The sequence below is a fragment of the Rissa tridactyla genome, chromosome Z (assembly GCF_028500815.1).
Source record: "Rissa tridactyla isolate bRisTri1 chromosome Z, bRisTri1.patW.cur.20221130, whole genome shotgun sequence".
NCBI lineage: Eukaryota > Metazoa > Chordata > Aves > Charadriiformes > Laridae > Rissa > Rissa tridactyla.
In genome coordinates this window covers 82658286-82673468 of record NC_071497.1, presented here as the reverse complement: position 1 = coordinate 82673468, position 15183 = coordinate 82658286, and the positions used below count along the sequence as shown (strand labels likewise).

General features: G+C 41.8%; 1 protein-coding gene across 4 annotated transcripts in view; it reads right to left on the bottom strand.

Annotated features, from left to right (window-relative positions):
• LOC128902463 (urea transporter 2-like) overlaps positions 1-15183 on the bottom strand; it is a 304997-nt gene that overhangs the window by 250243 nt on the left and 39571 nt on the right. For 2 of the 4 annotated variants that reach the window (XM_054185530.1, XM_054185534.1), the window contains exon 3: positions 7466-7618. The exons of 1 other annotated variant lie outside the window; for it this stretch is intronic. The gene's annotated coding sequence lies outside the window, so the exon portion shown is untranslated. The remainder of the gene's footprint in view (positions 1-7465; positions 7619-15183) is intronic. One more of the 4 variants, XM_054185532.1, reaches the window with a different exon arrangement.

The following is a 15183-nucleotide window of genomic DNA, read 5'->3' as shown; positions in this document are numbered from 1 at the left end:
TTTTTAACTTAAAAAAATCTTTCAATGTCTCATACCAAAAGCACACGTTGTAGGGGACCAAATTTTCAGATAATTACTTATCTCACAGAAATATTTTATCTATTTCTACCCAAAACAACAGGGGGTGGAGATATTACTAAGTGCCTAGAGAGAAGAAAAAAGAAAAATGTGGAATTAACTACTGAAATAAAAGAAATTACCCAAAATGAGAGAAGAAAATTGTTGCTTGGAGGAGGAGGATGCCAGTGAATGAAACACAAGCTTATCTTACTGACTTTGGCAAAAAATTTTTGAACAGCTTTTTCAAGCCAGTCACAGATTAAAAATCTCTGCGCTAGGAATGCCTTATTCCTTGGTCCAAGTCGTACATGGTAGGGATTAAATGTATGCCTTATGTGCCTAATTTTCCAGACGTGGGAATAATGAATGCTACCTTGATGCCTTGAGCATTTATAGATATGTACAGAAGCACAGGGTGAAACCCTAATCTAACTGAAATCCATAGCAGAATTTCCTTTGACTTTGGGTTCTTCTCTTTTATTCTTGTCATTGTTGCTACAGTTTCACCCATAAGAACAAGATTTCGGAAAGGAAGAATCAGAGGATGTTTGTGTCACCTCTATGACACGGTCATGTAGCCCGTCTTCATTATATCAGGCCTTGTATGCAAACAGGGAGAGATCCTTCCCCCAAAGACATCCTAACTCCTACCAACGAAGCAATGACTAGAGAAAAGGAGATATTTGCTCCATCCAGATGCTGTGGCTGACCTGCTCCCTTCAGGAAGCAGGTTCAAGCTTAGGTGTTTGCCAAGAAAGCTTTCTCCCTGGCCCACACAAGTCTGCCTTTCAGCTAGAGATAGCAATATTTTTTCAGGTTTTTTTTTTTTTTTCTTTCTCTCTTGAGTGGAAAGAGCATTAGTATAATTAAATTTTTAGAAGGGGCAGCATTAACAAAAATGAAAAAGGTAAAACTAAATCAATACGAGGTAATGTTTGAGCTGACCTGCGCTGAAATACCATTTTGAAATTTTCAGTCCGTGAAACTATCCCTAGATTGACTTTTTATCTTCATTTTTGCAGGAAAAAATGCTTTTATATTCACATTTTCATGGGAGAGGAAAATTGTTTTCCATGCAGCTGTATGCTTCAAGTTTACAGCTGCATTTTTCACGGATGTGATCTCTCAAGCTGAGGTCGTCACTCAAACAGCTTGAGCTGATCCCATGCAGGGCTTTGGAAATGACCAGAGCTACCTTGAAATTGTCCTGAGGAGAGAAGGCCCCCAGGACAAGAAACACTTCAGGGCCTTGTTGCCATGCAGACCATTTGCTCTCTTCTGACCTCAAAAGAGCTTTGTATCATTATTTTTATTTTTCCTGTATGTGACAAGACAGAATTCCTGAAGTCCAAAGTGTTAATAGAAACTCGTACTGTCAGCGCATTGCAGGAGGTGGAACTGGATCCTCCTTCTCCTGTGGGCTACGGGTGCCCACTGCTCCAAATCTGACAAGGGTCAAAGTCAGAATGAAAACTGCCTTAGAGCTCTGGAAAGACAAGCTATAACCTCACCTCAACCTGTGTGTGAAGGCAGGGCTGGCACAAGGATTTCTGTCCTTATAAGTTGTGCATCCTTTTCCCCAGTGCTCAGTTTTGAGAGCTCAGTTTTAACCTGCTTGAGGTATGAAGGGACGCATATTTTTTTATTATTTTAAAATAAAAAAAACCAACCAAACAAAACCAATAAACTTGTCTGGTTGAGTCCGTGACACATAAGAGGCAGCTCAGAGAATTTTCATTGACAGCAAAATAAGGGAGGGTCTCTCTGGGGAAAAGTGCATCTTGTTTTCTCTGTCAATACATTCTTATGGAGCTCAGACTTGTATCCCTTCATCATCACGTCTGCATAATTAGTGCTTCAGTTTGGGGTTTTACAAAGTGGAAAAGCAAACACGCAAATCTTGTGCACCCCGTAAAGCTGAAGGCATCAAATGTGAGTCAGCTGTGGAGTTGCAAGGCTTTATAAGTAACCTACACGTGTAACTTGCTCTTTTTCAAATACCTCATCAATCTGGAAGCTACACTCCCCATATGCCTCTTCTGCCAATTCGTTTTAACTGTCAAAGAGGTTGTTTTCAAAGGACTCGAGTGACAGCTCAGAAATCCATCTTGGTGGATTGGCAGGGCCTGGGAACTGTGTCTCTGAAATGTTCAGAGGTCAGCTGTTTAATTTCATATGGGCTCCCATGATTTATACATGCTCCAGGTCTCAATTCAGAACAGCCCGTGCTGCCTGTGTTCGTCGGGGTGTAATGCCTGTCTAGGGATTGCTCCCTTCTGTATGGCGTGTACAACGACAAAGCACAATGCCCGTGCTAAAAGAGATCAATACACTATTATTGTTCTTAGATCAAAAGGGGCAGCAGGTAGGTGTCCTGTGAACACAAAATCTGACAAAAGCACTTGCCTTGTCAAACGTTCGCTGGACCCCACTCTGACTGGTGGTTTGAGCAGCATTAATGGGCACACGTGAAATAAGCCCTTGGTATAGGCAAAGAAACTAGCCTGGTGAGAAGTGCAAGGGAAGAGGGAGGGAACTCACAAGGAGTTTCTTGTGAGTAACAGCAACACTAAAAAGACTACAAAAAACTTTGCAACACTAAAAACTTTCAAGATCTTCTAGTATGTTTACTTTCTGGACAAAGAAGGAAAATTTTAGAAAGACCCAGAGGAAGTGGTTTGCCCAGCTCAAGCAGTTTCAGAGGAAGGAACTGAGATTTCTGGGTTACCAGCCCTGCCTCGCTCCACGCAGTGTGATGCTTTTGTCATTTCTATGTTGCTTCACCCATCCAACGTACTCGGTCATAGGAACAGTCAGGATTCAAAGGTAGCCTGCAAACTTGGCCTGGAAATACAATGAGAACAAAAAAGTTGTCCAGGACATGCTGAGAAATTTACGTTTTGAGGTCTGGAGAACAATTCCATCCCAGAAATGCTCAGACATTTGAGAAATCTGGGGAGCGAGAAGAAAAGAGGTGCTCTTATTTTTTTCTTCCTGTTGCCTTTTGCTTAGTCCCATATACTGCGTTCTCGTGTGCTGAAATATCCAGAGTCCTGAGAACAACCCTATGCATCCTATACTAAATCTTGCAGAGTAGAGCACCAGACTGAAAGCACCTCACCAGCACCGTCTCTGTAAACCTCATATGTTGTCTGTCTTCCTGTGCCGCACATCATTGCGGCTCTGGTAGCATCAGCCTCCTGGCGGGAGTCCATTCGTTGAGCGATTATTCTCTTCGATCCAGGCTGATAGAAGGCTTCATGCCTTGGCAAAATGACCAAGCTATCTATGTATCTATGCTCTTTTTATGACTTGGAACGTTAAACTGCTTTCTGTCTTATTTGCTTTTGAGAAACTTGCAAAATAAAAAGCAACAATATAAATGGAACCGATATGTTGAAGTTTGCCATCTCCAGTTGATTTCACAAGGAACTCTCTATTCTCTCTATCATTGTCAGACTTTTTTTTTTTTTTTTGCGCCTGTCTAGCTTGCCCCATCATTTGTGATGATGGAAGAGGAGAATCCAGGAACATAAAAATACACGCTCATGTTTTCTAAAAGATTTGCTGGTGCTTGTAGCAAACCAAGGAGAAATGAGCCACCCCAGACGGTATTTGCCTTGTGACACAGCTAAGTCACATATACACTGCTAAAGGCAAACCTTCCCTTGGCTATACCTTGAGCTGTTAGTGATTTGGACGCTCCATTTGAATTTTCTGTTAGTCAAAGTAGACCAGCCAGCAAAGCCCCAAACACTTCACAGTAACTGTTTGCACAAGATGGATGATGGATCACAAATACAGTTGCATCAATCTCTAGCGGCCTTCTGCACCATTCCTGGGCCTTTTACTGTCTTTGTGCTGACTTCCCAGGACTTTGGAAGGACATATAGCTCTTGGTGAGCACTCTCCCAGGATGCCCATCAGCAGCCTCAAAACAGCACAGGATGATGAGACCAGTCTAAACTTCTCTCCTAGCATCTAAGCACCACTAACCGGCAGTGAGCCTAAATCCCTGTCAAATGGTGCATTCATATTCATTACACCCAAATAACTGTTGTCCATAGATGAATACTGTAACAATGGAGAAAAAAGGAAGACTTGTACCTCTGTCTCCCATTTCATCCCTCCCACATGGGTATGCTACTGCCATATTCATTGCAAAAATCACCTGCACCAAAAGGTGGTGCTCTGGGTAAATGGTTGTTCATGTCAAGGGTGCTGGTTGGCATGTTGACATGCAAGTCCTGCCTTCCTGGATTCGTGCTGTTCTTGTGCACCCTCTAAATTCATTAACTATGACATGACCAACAGTCAGCAAATGCCACCATGTGTTTATGTTACGGTTAGGAAGAACCATAGCCATTTACTTCTCTTTCAGCTCAAAGCATTTCCTTTTCCCATTTGTAGGTGGTCCAACTACAGCTTTATGTGTCTTTTAACAATACAAAAACACCTGTAAAAGTTTATGCCATGCTTGGAAACAGGAAAGGAGAAACCTGACAAATAAAGACTTTTCAATGCTGTTTCAGAACATTCATTTCATCATCATCAGACCCTACATTTCATCAGACCCTCCTGCGCTTTCTTTGGAGAGGATTAGCAGATCAGCCACCCTACACCAGAACTCATGCAGAAATATTCCTGAAAACAAAACTTATTTCTGTGCATAGGGTCAGATCCAAAGTGATAGACAGGAAACTCCCTTCCTCTGTGTTCTTAGTGCAGAGGCAAGTGATTTTTCTTTGAAGACATTAAGTTCAACACAAAGAACAAGGTTGACCTGGGCAGTGTCCCATTCCACTCTGAGAGCTCACCCTGTGCCAAGCACACCGGTTCCTGGCTTTCCCAGGGGCTGAGATGAGATTGTAAACCAAAAGAATAAATCTAGAGTAATATGCCATTTCGTATACTACCTCGCCAGCGTGGTCAGTAAAATATGAAAGAAACTACCTTGCTCCTAGTTCGTGTATCCTCAGTGGAGGAATGCAGTATAAAATAGTATACCTAGATTTACATACAGAGAGTATATGGTTTTTTTATTTTATAAACATCCACTTAATACTGTATATCCCACAAATTCCAGGCTACAGGCAGCTTTGACACTGCATGCAGGTAAGGGCGGTGAAATAAATGACTCCTATCTGTTTTTCCTGCACTCCCAGCGTAGCGTGTCTCGTTGCAGAGACAGCTCTGCGGCACGTCACAGGCAGCGCGCAATCCCTTCACCAAAATGCCACAGGCTGTAAAATCCTTCTCTCTGTCTCATAAAAGAAATGAAAGAGGCCTCCACTGGCTTTCGTAAATAGCAGCCTCCCATCAAATGTAGAGACTGGGGACAGGCCAGAAGATGCTTCTCACTTTGTACGTCTCAACATAGGTAAAATGAAGTCAATGAAGCCAATTTTCTCCTTTTGACAATTCTGAACTTAAAGCAGCAGAGGCAAAAGCAAGACCATGTTAGATACAAATTTATGAGTTTATTCACTCTGAGAGGCGTTCTGTCCTCAAAATTTGAGAAAGTAATCCACATCAAACAGCCACAAAGTAGAATGAAATATATAGAGCAGGATTACTCAGCAGCTGTCAATTTGACTTTTGTTTATGGAAGCAATATCTTATAGGAATTACCCAAATCCACAGAGTTCATGATTATTATTAATGGTATAAAGCACTGCATACTGTACATTGTAGATTGTAAAACTGGCACTTTGCCAACCAGTTACCTACTGGAACACTCATTAGAACACAGGATTAATTCCCTTCCTTGGGAAAAAAGCTCAGGCAAGTGAGTTTTCAGACAGCAGAATAAAAAAAAAATAAATGTATCGCACTAAACAAAATGTTCCTCTGTCCAAAACAAGCACCCTTTTGGATTTCTTTGGATTTCTGCAACTGAAAAGAAGTGAAGGAAAATGTGGTTTGGGGTTCAGCCTGTTTTGGGAGGGAGCCCACAAACTGTCATCAAAACACTAGATCGCAACAAAGCTCTCATCTGTCCTTTCTTCCTTTCTTTCTGTCTTTAAGATAAACTATAGATTCCATGTTCATGAATGGAGATTAAAGATGAAGACAAAGGGCTGTCTTAGAAGCACCAATTCCAAAACAAAATCCCTTGTTATTGTTCCCTCCATTTTTTCTCAAAACCTGTGGGGTCTGGCTCACGGCTTTTGAATGTTTGGGGTTGGTGGGGCTGAATATCCTGTGGAGGGGCGGAAACTGAGTCCGTGCGGAGCCGGCACAGAAACCCAGAACCACCAGCCTCGTCGGTGCCTCAGGGGAATGCTGGCTCACGGGGGGCAGAGGGCTCCTGCGTCGCATGCTCTCCCCTCCCCCGCTCAGCCAATGCCAACTTCCAGTTGTTTTCCAGCAAAACCAGACAATCAATTACGTTAAATGACAATGATGTGATGCAGTCTCTCCGCCCCGTCCAGCTGGGATCACTCTCCTCGTAATACCATTCTTGCAGCCAAGTACTGAATATCTCACAGGAAGAGATTTAAGCCAACAAGGTGACAAAGTGGCTTAAACCCACCCCTCAGTGGGCTAAGAGCCCGCGCAATGTCTATTCTGACTTAACTGATGGGCAGGAACTCATTTAGCAGCGGTGACTTGCACAGGGGCCCTCAGCCTCATTGCTTTTATACTTCCAACATCCCTTTGCCTCTGATGCTTGCCCTGTCTGCTTCTGCGTGTGGGAATCTTGTTTTCCTACGTGTTTCTGCAAAGTGCCAAGCTCCCTGCTGGTGGCTCGGTCTGTAATACATGGTGACCTTTAGGCCAGCAGAATCATCAGTGCAGCCACAGCTTTATTTGCATTAATGTTAAATAATGTGTGCAAAAGCAAAAGGAAACCTGCATATAAGATCTGTCTTTTTTTTTCCCCAAAAAGGTTAAATTAGTATACATGCTATGGAATCTCCACGGTTTTCGCTTTATCTGCTACAGAGCTTGAACTTTAGTCTTTTGGTCCAAAGGGAGAAAAATCAATAGTATCATACTGATACACAAGAAACTTTATTAAAGTAGCCATGGGCATCTCTGCAACCTTACCCTATCAAGCTGGCTTGCCTAATTGGTTTGCAACAGTGTGGCTGCCATGAAAATTACCCAGGTCTGTCTTGTGAAAATCTGGCTCTATCAGCATCAAGAACACAAACAGCCAGGGAAGCGGTCAAAGGTCGCTTCCTACTTGTTGGGAACGGAAAATGAAGCTTGTTAACATTCTGCTGCTGTTTCTTCTAGGGAGAAAAAAACACATCCGTGCTACGGGGATCTGTCCTGTGGAGGATTGAACAAAGATGATCAAGCTTCCCTCTGCTCACTTCCACTCACCCATCAGGCTTTCATTGACGGGGAAGCCTTAAAAAAAGAAAAAGGACCTGCCAGAAGTGTCATTTCATACCTGCCTGAAGTCTTCAGTTTGGAGCACTTCCCTTATTTTGCCATCGCAACATCCCTTTTGCACATCGCCTCTGCTCTTTGCTGCGTCCTGGTTTGTCCCTGTGCTAAACCAAAGCCAAATTCAAAATGGCCTTGTGAACAAACATCAGTGTACCTGGGCAAGAATGAATTAAAATGTTGTAAAGCTTTTGCAAGAAATGCCATTTGCAGATGGAAGAGAGGAGAGCCACAGTCTCTAAATCCCCACCCGCCACAGAGCAGCAATCCAGAAAGCGAGAAAGGTTTTGGCTGGCTGCAGGAGTTTACGGTTACATCTCTCAGGCAAAAATGTGACTTGGGGGATGATGTTGCCCCAGGAAACTGATGCCAGCAAGAAGCTGCAGCAGATCCCACTGCATCCATGTAAGGAGCAGCCACTGGCGGGTAGGTTCGGTGCACACCAGGTGTGTTAGCTACACAAAACTAGCACTGAGTTGCTCCCTGGTTTGCACCAGACTTTTTCACCGGATTCTGTGATGGAAAAAAAAACCCCGGACATCTTGCTCAATCCATCTGAAAAGGCCAGATGGGCAGTAGAAGGTGTTCAAATCTACCTTTTATTTTCTTCCAATTCTTCAATTCAGGATGTGACCCAAAAAATAAATAAATATCTGTTTTACCCAGTAACGATGTCAAGGAACTTCAGCAGCCAGGCAGTGCACAAGCAATGAATATGGGGCTGTCCTTCTTTACAGGAAATCGAGAGCTAAGTGGGAGTTATCTGTGCAGTTTTCCATAATGAAAACTTCACTAGGACCAGCCACAACTCAGACATAAACTCAGTCCATGGCCGAAAGCATACCCAATGCAATTTCAAACACCCAGAAGATAAATATGGATTACAGTCACTTTTGGGCCAGGGAAGGGCCTGTTCAATCTCCTGACCATCTTATCCTAACGAGGGATCCTTGATGGCTTGGAGGCCATCTGTGTTTGTGTGAGCATGTAGGCGCCGTGGATAAATAGGATCTCCCTCCCATGACAGCGCATTTGGAGCCTGGTCGAGCAGCTCCACCTATCCCCGCACAGAAGTTCTCAAGGTTAAATGGCCTTTAGGGGTGCTGTGTGGCTGTGTTGTACCAAAAGACCTAGCTCATGGTCTGAAATCGTGCTAACTGCTTGTGTTGGTATAGGGCCCTGAAGACTAGCTCAAAAAATGTCTGCCTGTGTTGTTGCTGCTGAAAAAATAAGGTAGAAAAAACACGGAGGAATCATGGATGGAATAATGTCAAAATTGCACTTTTTTTTTTTTTTTCACAGTTTATTATGAAGATATTTTTAATTTCTGCAGTCAGCTTTCTGGGGATGCTTTCAGCTTTTCCATACTGTGATGGAAGGAAGCTAATTTAGGGATCAGCCATGCAAAATCCTCCATCTTGGCCAGTCCAAAATATTAAACTTCTAAAGGGTCAGTGGATTAGGAAAAAAACCAAACCAAAACAACTAAGAATGTGTGAGATCTGGCTTCGTAAACTAGGTTGAAAAGAAATGCAGGATTTCAAGATGAAGTTTGATGTGTAATCTTTCTCCTTAATATAGAGTGGTTGGTTGTGTCAAATTACAAGAGTCTCGTCTGCTTGTCCTATTCACTTTTCCGTTAGCCTACTTACACCAATAGACCATCCTAAATTTTTAGCAAAAATGAAGAAAGATAAGTTTTCTGCCATCATTAAAAAAAAATAATCTGTTTCTAAGGGGAAAAGCAGATATTTTTATTATTTTTTTTTCAGGTGGAATGGAGGACACTGGTCAGGAAAACAGATTGATTCAGAAAGCCATTGAACTCTATGAATAGCTCAAATCTCTTCAAACTGGTAATGATTTGCAACAGTTTGTTATTATTCTACCAGTCTGCTGAAATGTCTCTTCCTCCACCTCACACACAGATGCACACACTTTAAATACAATATTAAAGATACCCTTGACTAGTAAAGATCCTGTCAAAGTATGCTAATCAAATCCAGCTTTGATTTCATGCTTACTTTTCTGCTCATCCCAATTGTAAAGCTAAGCTGTAATTAATACATAAGAGGCTGGTGATTATACAGTATTAGTCTGAACATATAGGGTGAACATACAGCATTAGATTGCGTTTCAGTAGATCAGACACTGTAAAGAAATAAGATCAACTCACAAGGTCTGGTATTAGCAGGCTGCGAGCTTATCGTGGTGACAATCTTGAGCTCTTGCATTGATCTCCTGCTACTGGTGACATCTTTTGCATCTGCGTGCGTGTACGCCTATACGTGTACGTGCAGACTAAATAGGTACTCTTTCCCCTTTAATTTTTCGGAATTTAATTTTTAGCTACATCACGCAGAGAACCACTAGTATTTCTTCGGAAATGGGCCTGATCGGTGACTGCCATGGCAGAGATGATGTGCCTCCAGCAAGCAGACCTGCGAGCTGTGTTCCCTCCTTGCCTGCCAGCTCGGGGACAGCCCATGAGAAGGGCAAAACTTATAAAGAAATAAACATCACAGCCTTAGCTGGCACCGTACTGCCAGAGGGAACCTAAAAACTAGAGGAGTCCCTTTAGGTGGCTTGTCAAAGACCTGCTAAGGTCTTCTTTGTATCCCCCTGCCGGCAGAAAAAACCCCACCCTTTCCATAGTCTGAAATACTCAGAAGAAAGGACATATGACTCCAAGAAAAGTCCTGGGATCCATCATTCAGCTTTATAGCAGGGGAAATCACACTAACTGTGATAAATAGTGAAAAGCTATGATGAGGAAAAAGTAGCCCCCCTATGATCCTGAACCTACTTGTGGTTTCTCTGGAGCAAATCCGGAGCTATTGTAGAAAAAAGAAACAACAGAGGTCCAGACCTTCAAAGTCAACTTGGCACCATAAAAGTTTAAGCAGTTCATCCTTTGAACAGTGCTATGCCTCAAAAGACTTTTTATTTTAAAAAAAAAAAAAAAAAAAGGAAAAAAGAAAGATAAGGAAAGGAAGGTTCAGTTATAAAAAGAGCTTTATTCTGCATGCAGGAACCGATTCATTTCACTGCTGAACCGCAGAAGAGCAATCCTCCCGTGTTGAGCACAGCCGCGCCATGGCTGTGGCGTGCCATTTCCCCGCAACATAACGAGATCATATGTGAAAGCCTAAATTATGCAAATGAAAAGGCTCCACTAATACTGTTGAAATATTCCTGGAGTGTACACTTGACAACCTCAAAGTACATTTCACACCACTAATGACTTCATCACTAACACAATTGTCATGAGTCAAGCAGTTTCCATAGCAACGCCCTAGTACAGCTGTTTACCCATATAAAGTACTGCACCTACTTAGTTACATATACAGACAGATCACTAGATTCCTAGGTACTGAAATTGAAATAATTCAATTTTCAGTGTCTCTCTTTATGAAGTGATTCTGCCAGCTATAGGTATTAGCATATCAATGTGACTTTGACAGGGTCTGCTGCAAAAGACATATTTTGCAGGCACTTCATGTCAATTAGAGCCCTAACTGTTTCATGGAATAATCATTCCTGCCAGATTAAGGTCAGGCTGCAAGGTAATTTAATTGGTGCCATTATATCTAGGGGGAAAAAATGCTCTAATAAAGTGCACACACTGTAGCTGCCAGTGAGGATGTGCTATGCGACATGAAAGGGATTGCCTTCCTAAAGTGCATGGGCAAACCATTTAGAGAGAAAGAAATAAGATGGAAACAACTTCAGATGCTTTGTTTCCAACAAAATTCCAGTGTGTTTGACCAAGGGGGGAATTTTATTTCACTTGAAGTGGTGCTATTCACAAGGGAGGAAGCACTGAAGAAAAATAAACAAGAATAAGGGGGAAAAAAAATCCCCTCACTCTATGTACATCTTCTTATCTCCTGTGGAATGATAAACACTTTAATTAAAAATCTGCAAAAATCAAAACAAAGCCTCTTTTTCCCAGGGCTCTGGTGGCTGGGATGTAGCGAGCCAGGCGAGAACCTCCCCGACCTCCCCCTGGGCAGCAGGACTGGCAGGATTATTCTTTCCTCCTGTGGAAACTTTCAGCCAAGAACTTGTTTCATGAGCAGCATGAGTTCAGTTTCCTATGGAGTCAGGTAGATTACCCCCTAAATTTCCCCTACCTATCCATAATTCAGCTTCTTACACTTTTCCAGAGGCCCCCTTCCCCCTGCTAGAGCCAGGTCGGGGGATGCCCAGTTAAAGAGGCATGACATGACCGTGTGTCAACGTGAGTGCGGGAATGCCAACTGCATAGACAGTGAGGTCTGCTTTCTTCTGCCCAAAAAGGGTAATAATTCAGATCTTTTTCTTTTCTCCAGGACTTGATTTTCACCACTTTTAGAAATTTCATTTTCCTTGAAGCACATGTGTTTTTACTCTTCCGTTTAAAGCCAGACAAAGTTCTCAGGAGACTGACGGACGGACAATGCAGAGATTTCTCCAATATGATAAGCTCATAATATAGAAAAATGATGAGAAAATAAGATTCTTAGCTCTGTATGACTTACCTAATGACAACAACTTACAACAACCACCACCACTTTGAACCTACCCTCTTTCTTGGCAAAACAGAGCACTGCAGAAAGTATCTGCCCTGCAAACTGATTGCTCCTCATGGACTTGGCCATGCTCAGCACTGTGGTTGTGACAACACTCTAAATACCAGTATAGCAAAGATTAGGCTAACTGAGGAGTATAGATGTTTATCGAAGGCTCAAGGCCAGATTTTTGGTGGATGTAAACTGTCTCATTTTCACAGACTTCATCTAGGCTGCGATCACTTAAATAAAGTTGAGGATATTAATAAATACTGTGACAAGTTCAAGAATAACAGAGAAGATAAAAGTTTAGTTAGAGTCTATGTACCCCAAAGTGTTTATAACGTGTTTGTAAGGACTCTGCAAACTGTAGCTTTTAATGTCGCACTTTTTTTTCTTTTTTTTTTGCATAGAAATGAGTGTATTCCTAAACTACTATTTCAGACTGGTAACTTCTGCATCCCTAGAATACTTGTTTTTATGACTTTACCAATAAATAAAATGTTGTGTGCCTTGAGTCATGTTTATTACGTTGTGATGTGAAAACTGATCACGATCAACTTCAGCTCAAAAAACAGAGCTGAGAGTGAAAGTTGTCTTATTTTCTGAATGAAAAAGTATGACATATAACAGGAAATTCTGCCAAACCAGAACAATTTTGCAAAATTGAAGCAATGGAAAAAGATCAGATTCTGAGCCCTTTGAATTTCCCTATGAATATTTCAAAAGACTCTATTCATTATTACTATTTCCTTTTACCATCCACTCAGGCTTACAGTAGAACTATTTAAAAAAGATATAGGAAAGATTTTTTGCTGATATGAATATTGCATAAACTAACTGAATTAAGGTCAAGCAAAGGTATATTATAAATGGAAATGAAAGTTTTTTGTCATTATTATTTTCCTTTAAATATGTCTGCTAGAACATTTTGGTTCAGCATCCCATCCGAATGCATTTGATCAACCATAAATTATCTATTAAAAACTCCATTAATCCCATTACAGATGTAGTCTAGCTTCCATCATTTTGTTCACCCCTGGTCATGAACGCAAGAACAGAGATGGTGGGGTGAAAGGGAGCTCTGGATTTGAGTGCCCAGCAACTGAAAGAAATTCAAAGCTGTTAGAAAGACCATTCTTTTTTTTTTTTTTTTTTTAATCAAAGTGAATGGCTTCATATTTTGGGGTGATAGGTATTGCAGCCACAAAACAACAAATGTGTAAATGTAAGAGCAAAATTTGTCTCGGTGTACACTTCATGCAGGCAAAACTCTAGCAGATCTCTAAACTGAGCAACTTAAAAGAGCAGGGTTTAGTGACAGCAAGCATAAATTTAGAAAATAGAATCTAAATTAGCTGTGTTGATAAGGGGTCCACCTTGCTTTCTTTCATTCTCTTCTTACCCAGAAAACCAAAGAGGATGGAGTCAGCACACAGTTCCTTGGTTCCCTGATGAGGACACATACATACAGCTGTTCCTACATACAGCTGTTCCATAAGAATTCTTAATGGAGATAAAGCTCATTTATACTATAGTCCAACCCAGGCGAAGGTGACTAACTCTGTAGGCTCTGCTGCCTGCACCAGCAAGACCTCCATCCTCTTCTAGTACCTAGTGCCATTTGATGTCCCCCAGGATAGTAAAAAGACCCTCACCGAGCTGGCAGTAGGACCACTAAGAAAAACATACTCTTCTAAGGCGTTAGGTGTAGGCCAGATGGGAAGGACATCTCAAATGCATATGAGTGGGCAATTTAATTAATGCTCTGGTGGCATAATGGGAGCTTAGTTAGATAAATCTTTGTGGACTTCACAGCATTCCCGATGAAAGCAAAATACTGTCTTTCCTCTGGCCAGAGCCATGTACAGAACAGAGTATAAATATGTACAGAAATAGAAGGAAGATGAGCCTCACATGTTTGCTACCTGTCTCTCAACACAGATGGTATGGACTATGTAGGTTTAATACAATTCTGCACATGCAGAATAGATACAAAATGACCACTGGATAACCAGCTACACTAACAATATTTTAGAAATATAAGATGCTTCCTGGCAGGAATGTAAATTTTGCATTCTAGAAAATGCAAGATGAGCTGAAACTCTGTATGATCATCGCTGCATCCATATTGTCATAAATCCTTCTGTTGCAACTAAGAAGGGAAGACCAAGTCTATGCAACAAGCGACTTTGCTTTGAACTCACAGAACGGACCTGTTGCTTTTCTTTCACCTGAAAGAAAGAGGGATTCACCGCTGAAGCACCAGGCATTGCTTCAGCGGTGTTGAAGCAGCGCAGTGAGCTGCCTGCTGTGGTTTGGGTGTTGAGCTCCTGCTCCTTTCACGGATGATCGGCCCACGTCTATAACACAATTTTCATAAGTAAAACTGTTTTCGTGAGTGTCTTTGCAACTGTCACTAGACCAAGTTGAGAACATCGCTCCGGGTACAATCTGTGGTACGTGGAAAACATCCTGCTCTTCAGCAGGAGATCTTCATGAGGAGCTTTGCGCTAGCGTGCCGACAAACTGCAGCTGAGCTGTGACTTTGTTTCCTATTTGCAGTATTACACTTGTTAGACTACCTGTAGCTTCCAGCTAAGCCCATACATCTGATTGGGGCGGGAGGAGGTGGAACTGAGTTTTGATGAGTTGTTAGACTTGTGCACATACGTGCCAGTAAGGCCACCCCCATCACACAGGAGCCCCTGAGGCTGGACAAGTGTCTGGCTGAGGATGTGGGAGGTAGTGGTAGTGATTTTCTGCTTGGTTTATAACGTATTACCGTCCTTTTTCTCTCTTTTTTTTTTTTTTTTGGTCTTTTTCTCCAAGAATCCCCTCCTCTTCAGTTCCTTGTGATAGGAATGAACTTGTTCCCCGAGCCCATAGAGAGCTGGGTTCAATGGAGGTGAGGTAAGGACCAGCATACTATCTAGGTTGCAGAAGGAATAACATCTTTTTTTTTTTTCTTCCTTTTACTTTTGAAAGACAATGAAAACTAGAGATGGAAAGTTTTCACATTTGTGAAAACATTTTCTTTCAAAGGTTTTCTGACAAGAAATAAACTAAACTGATGATGAAAGCTGATGAAAACTGGGAAAATATTGTCATAAACAGACACTTCCATCTGGCTGAAAGCCACTTTCATTCTTTTTTCTAATCTTGTTTT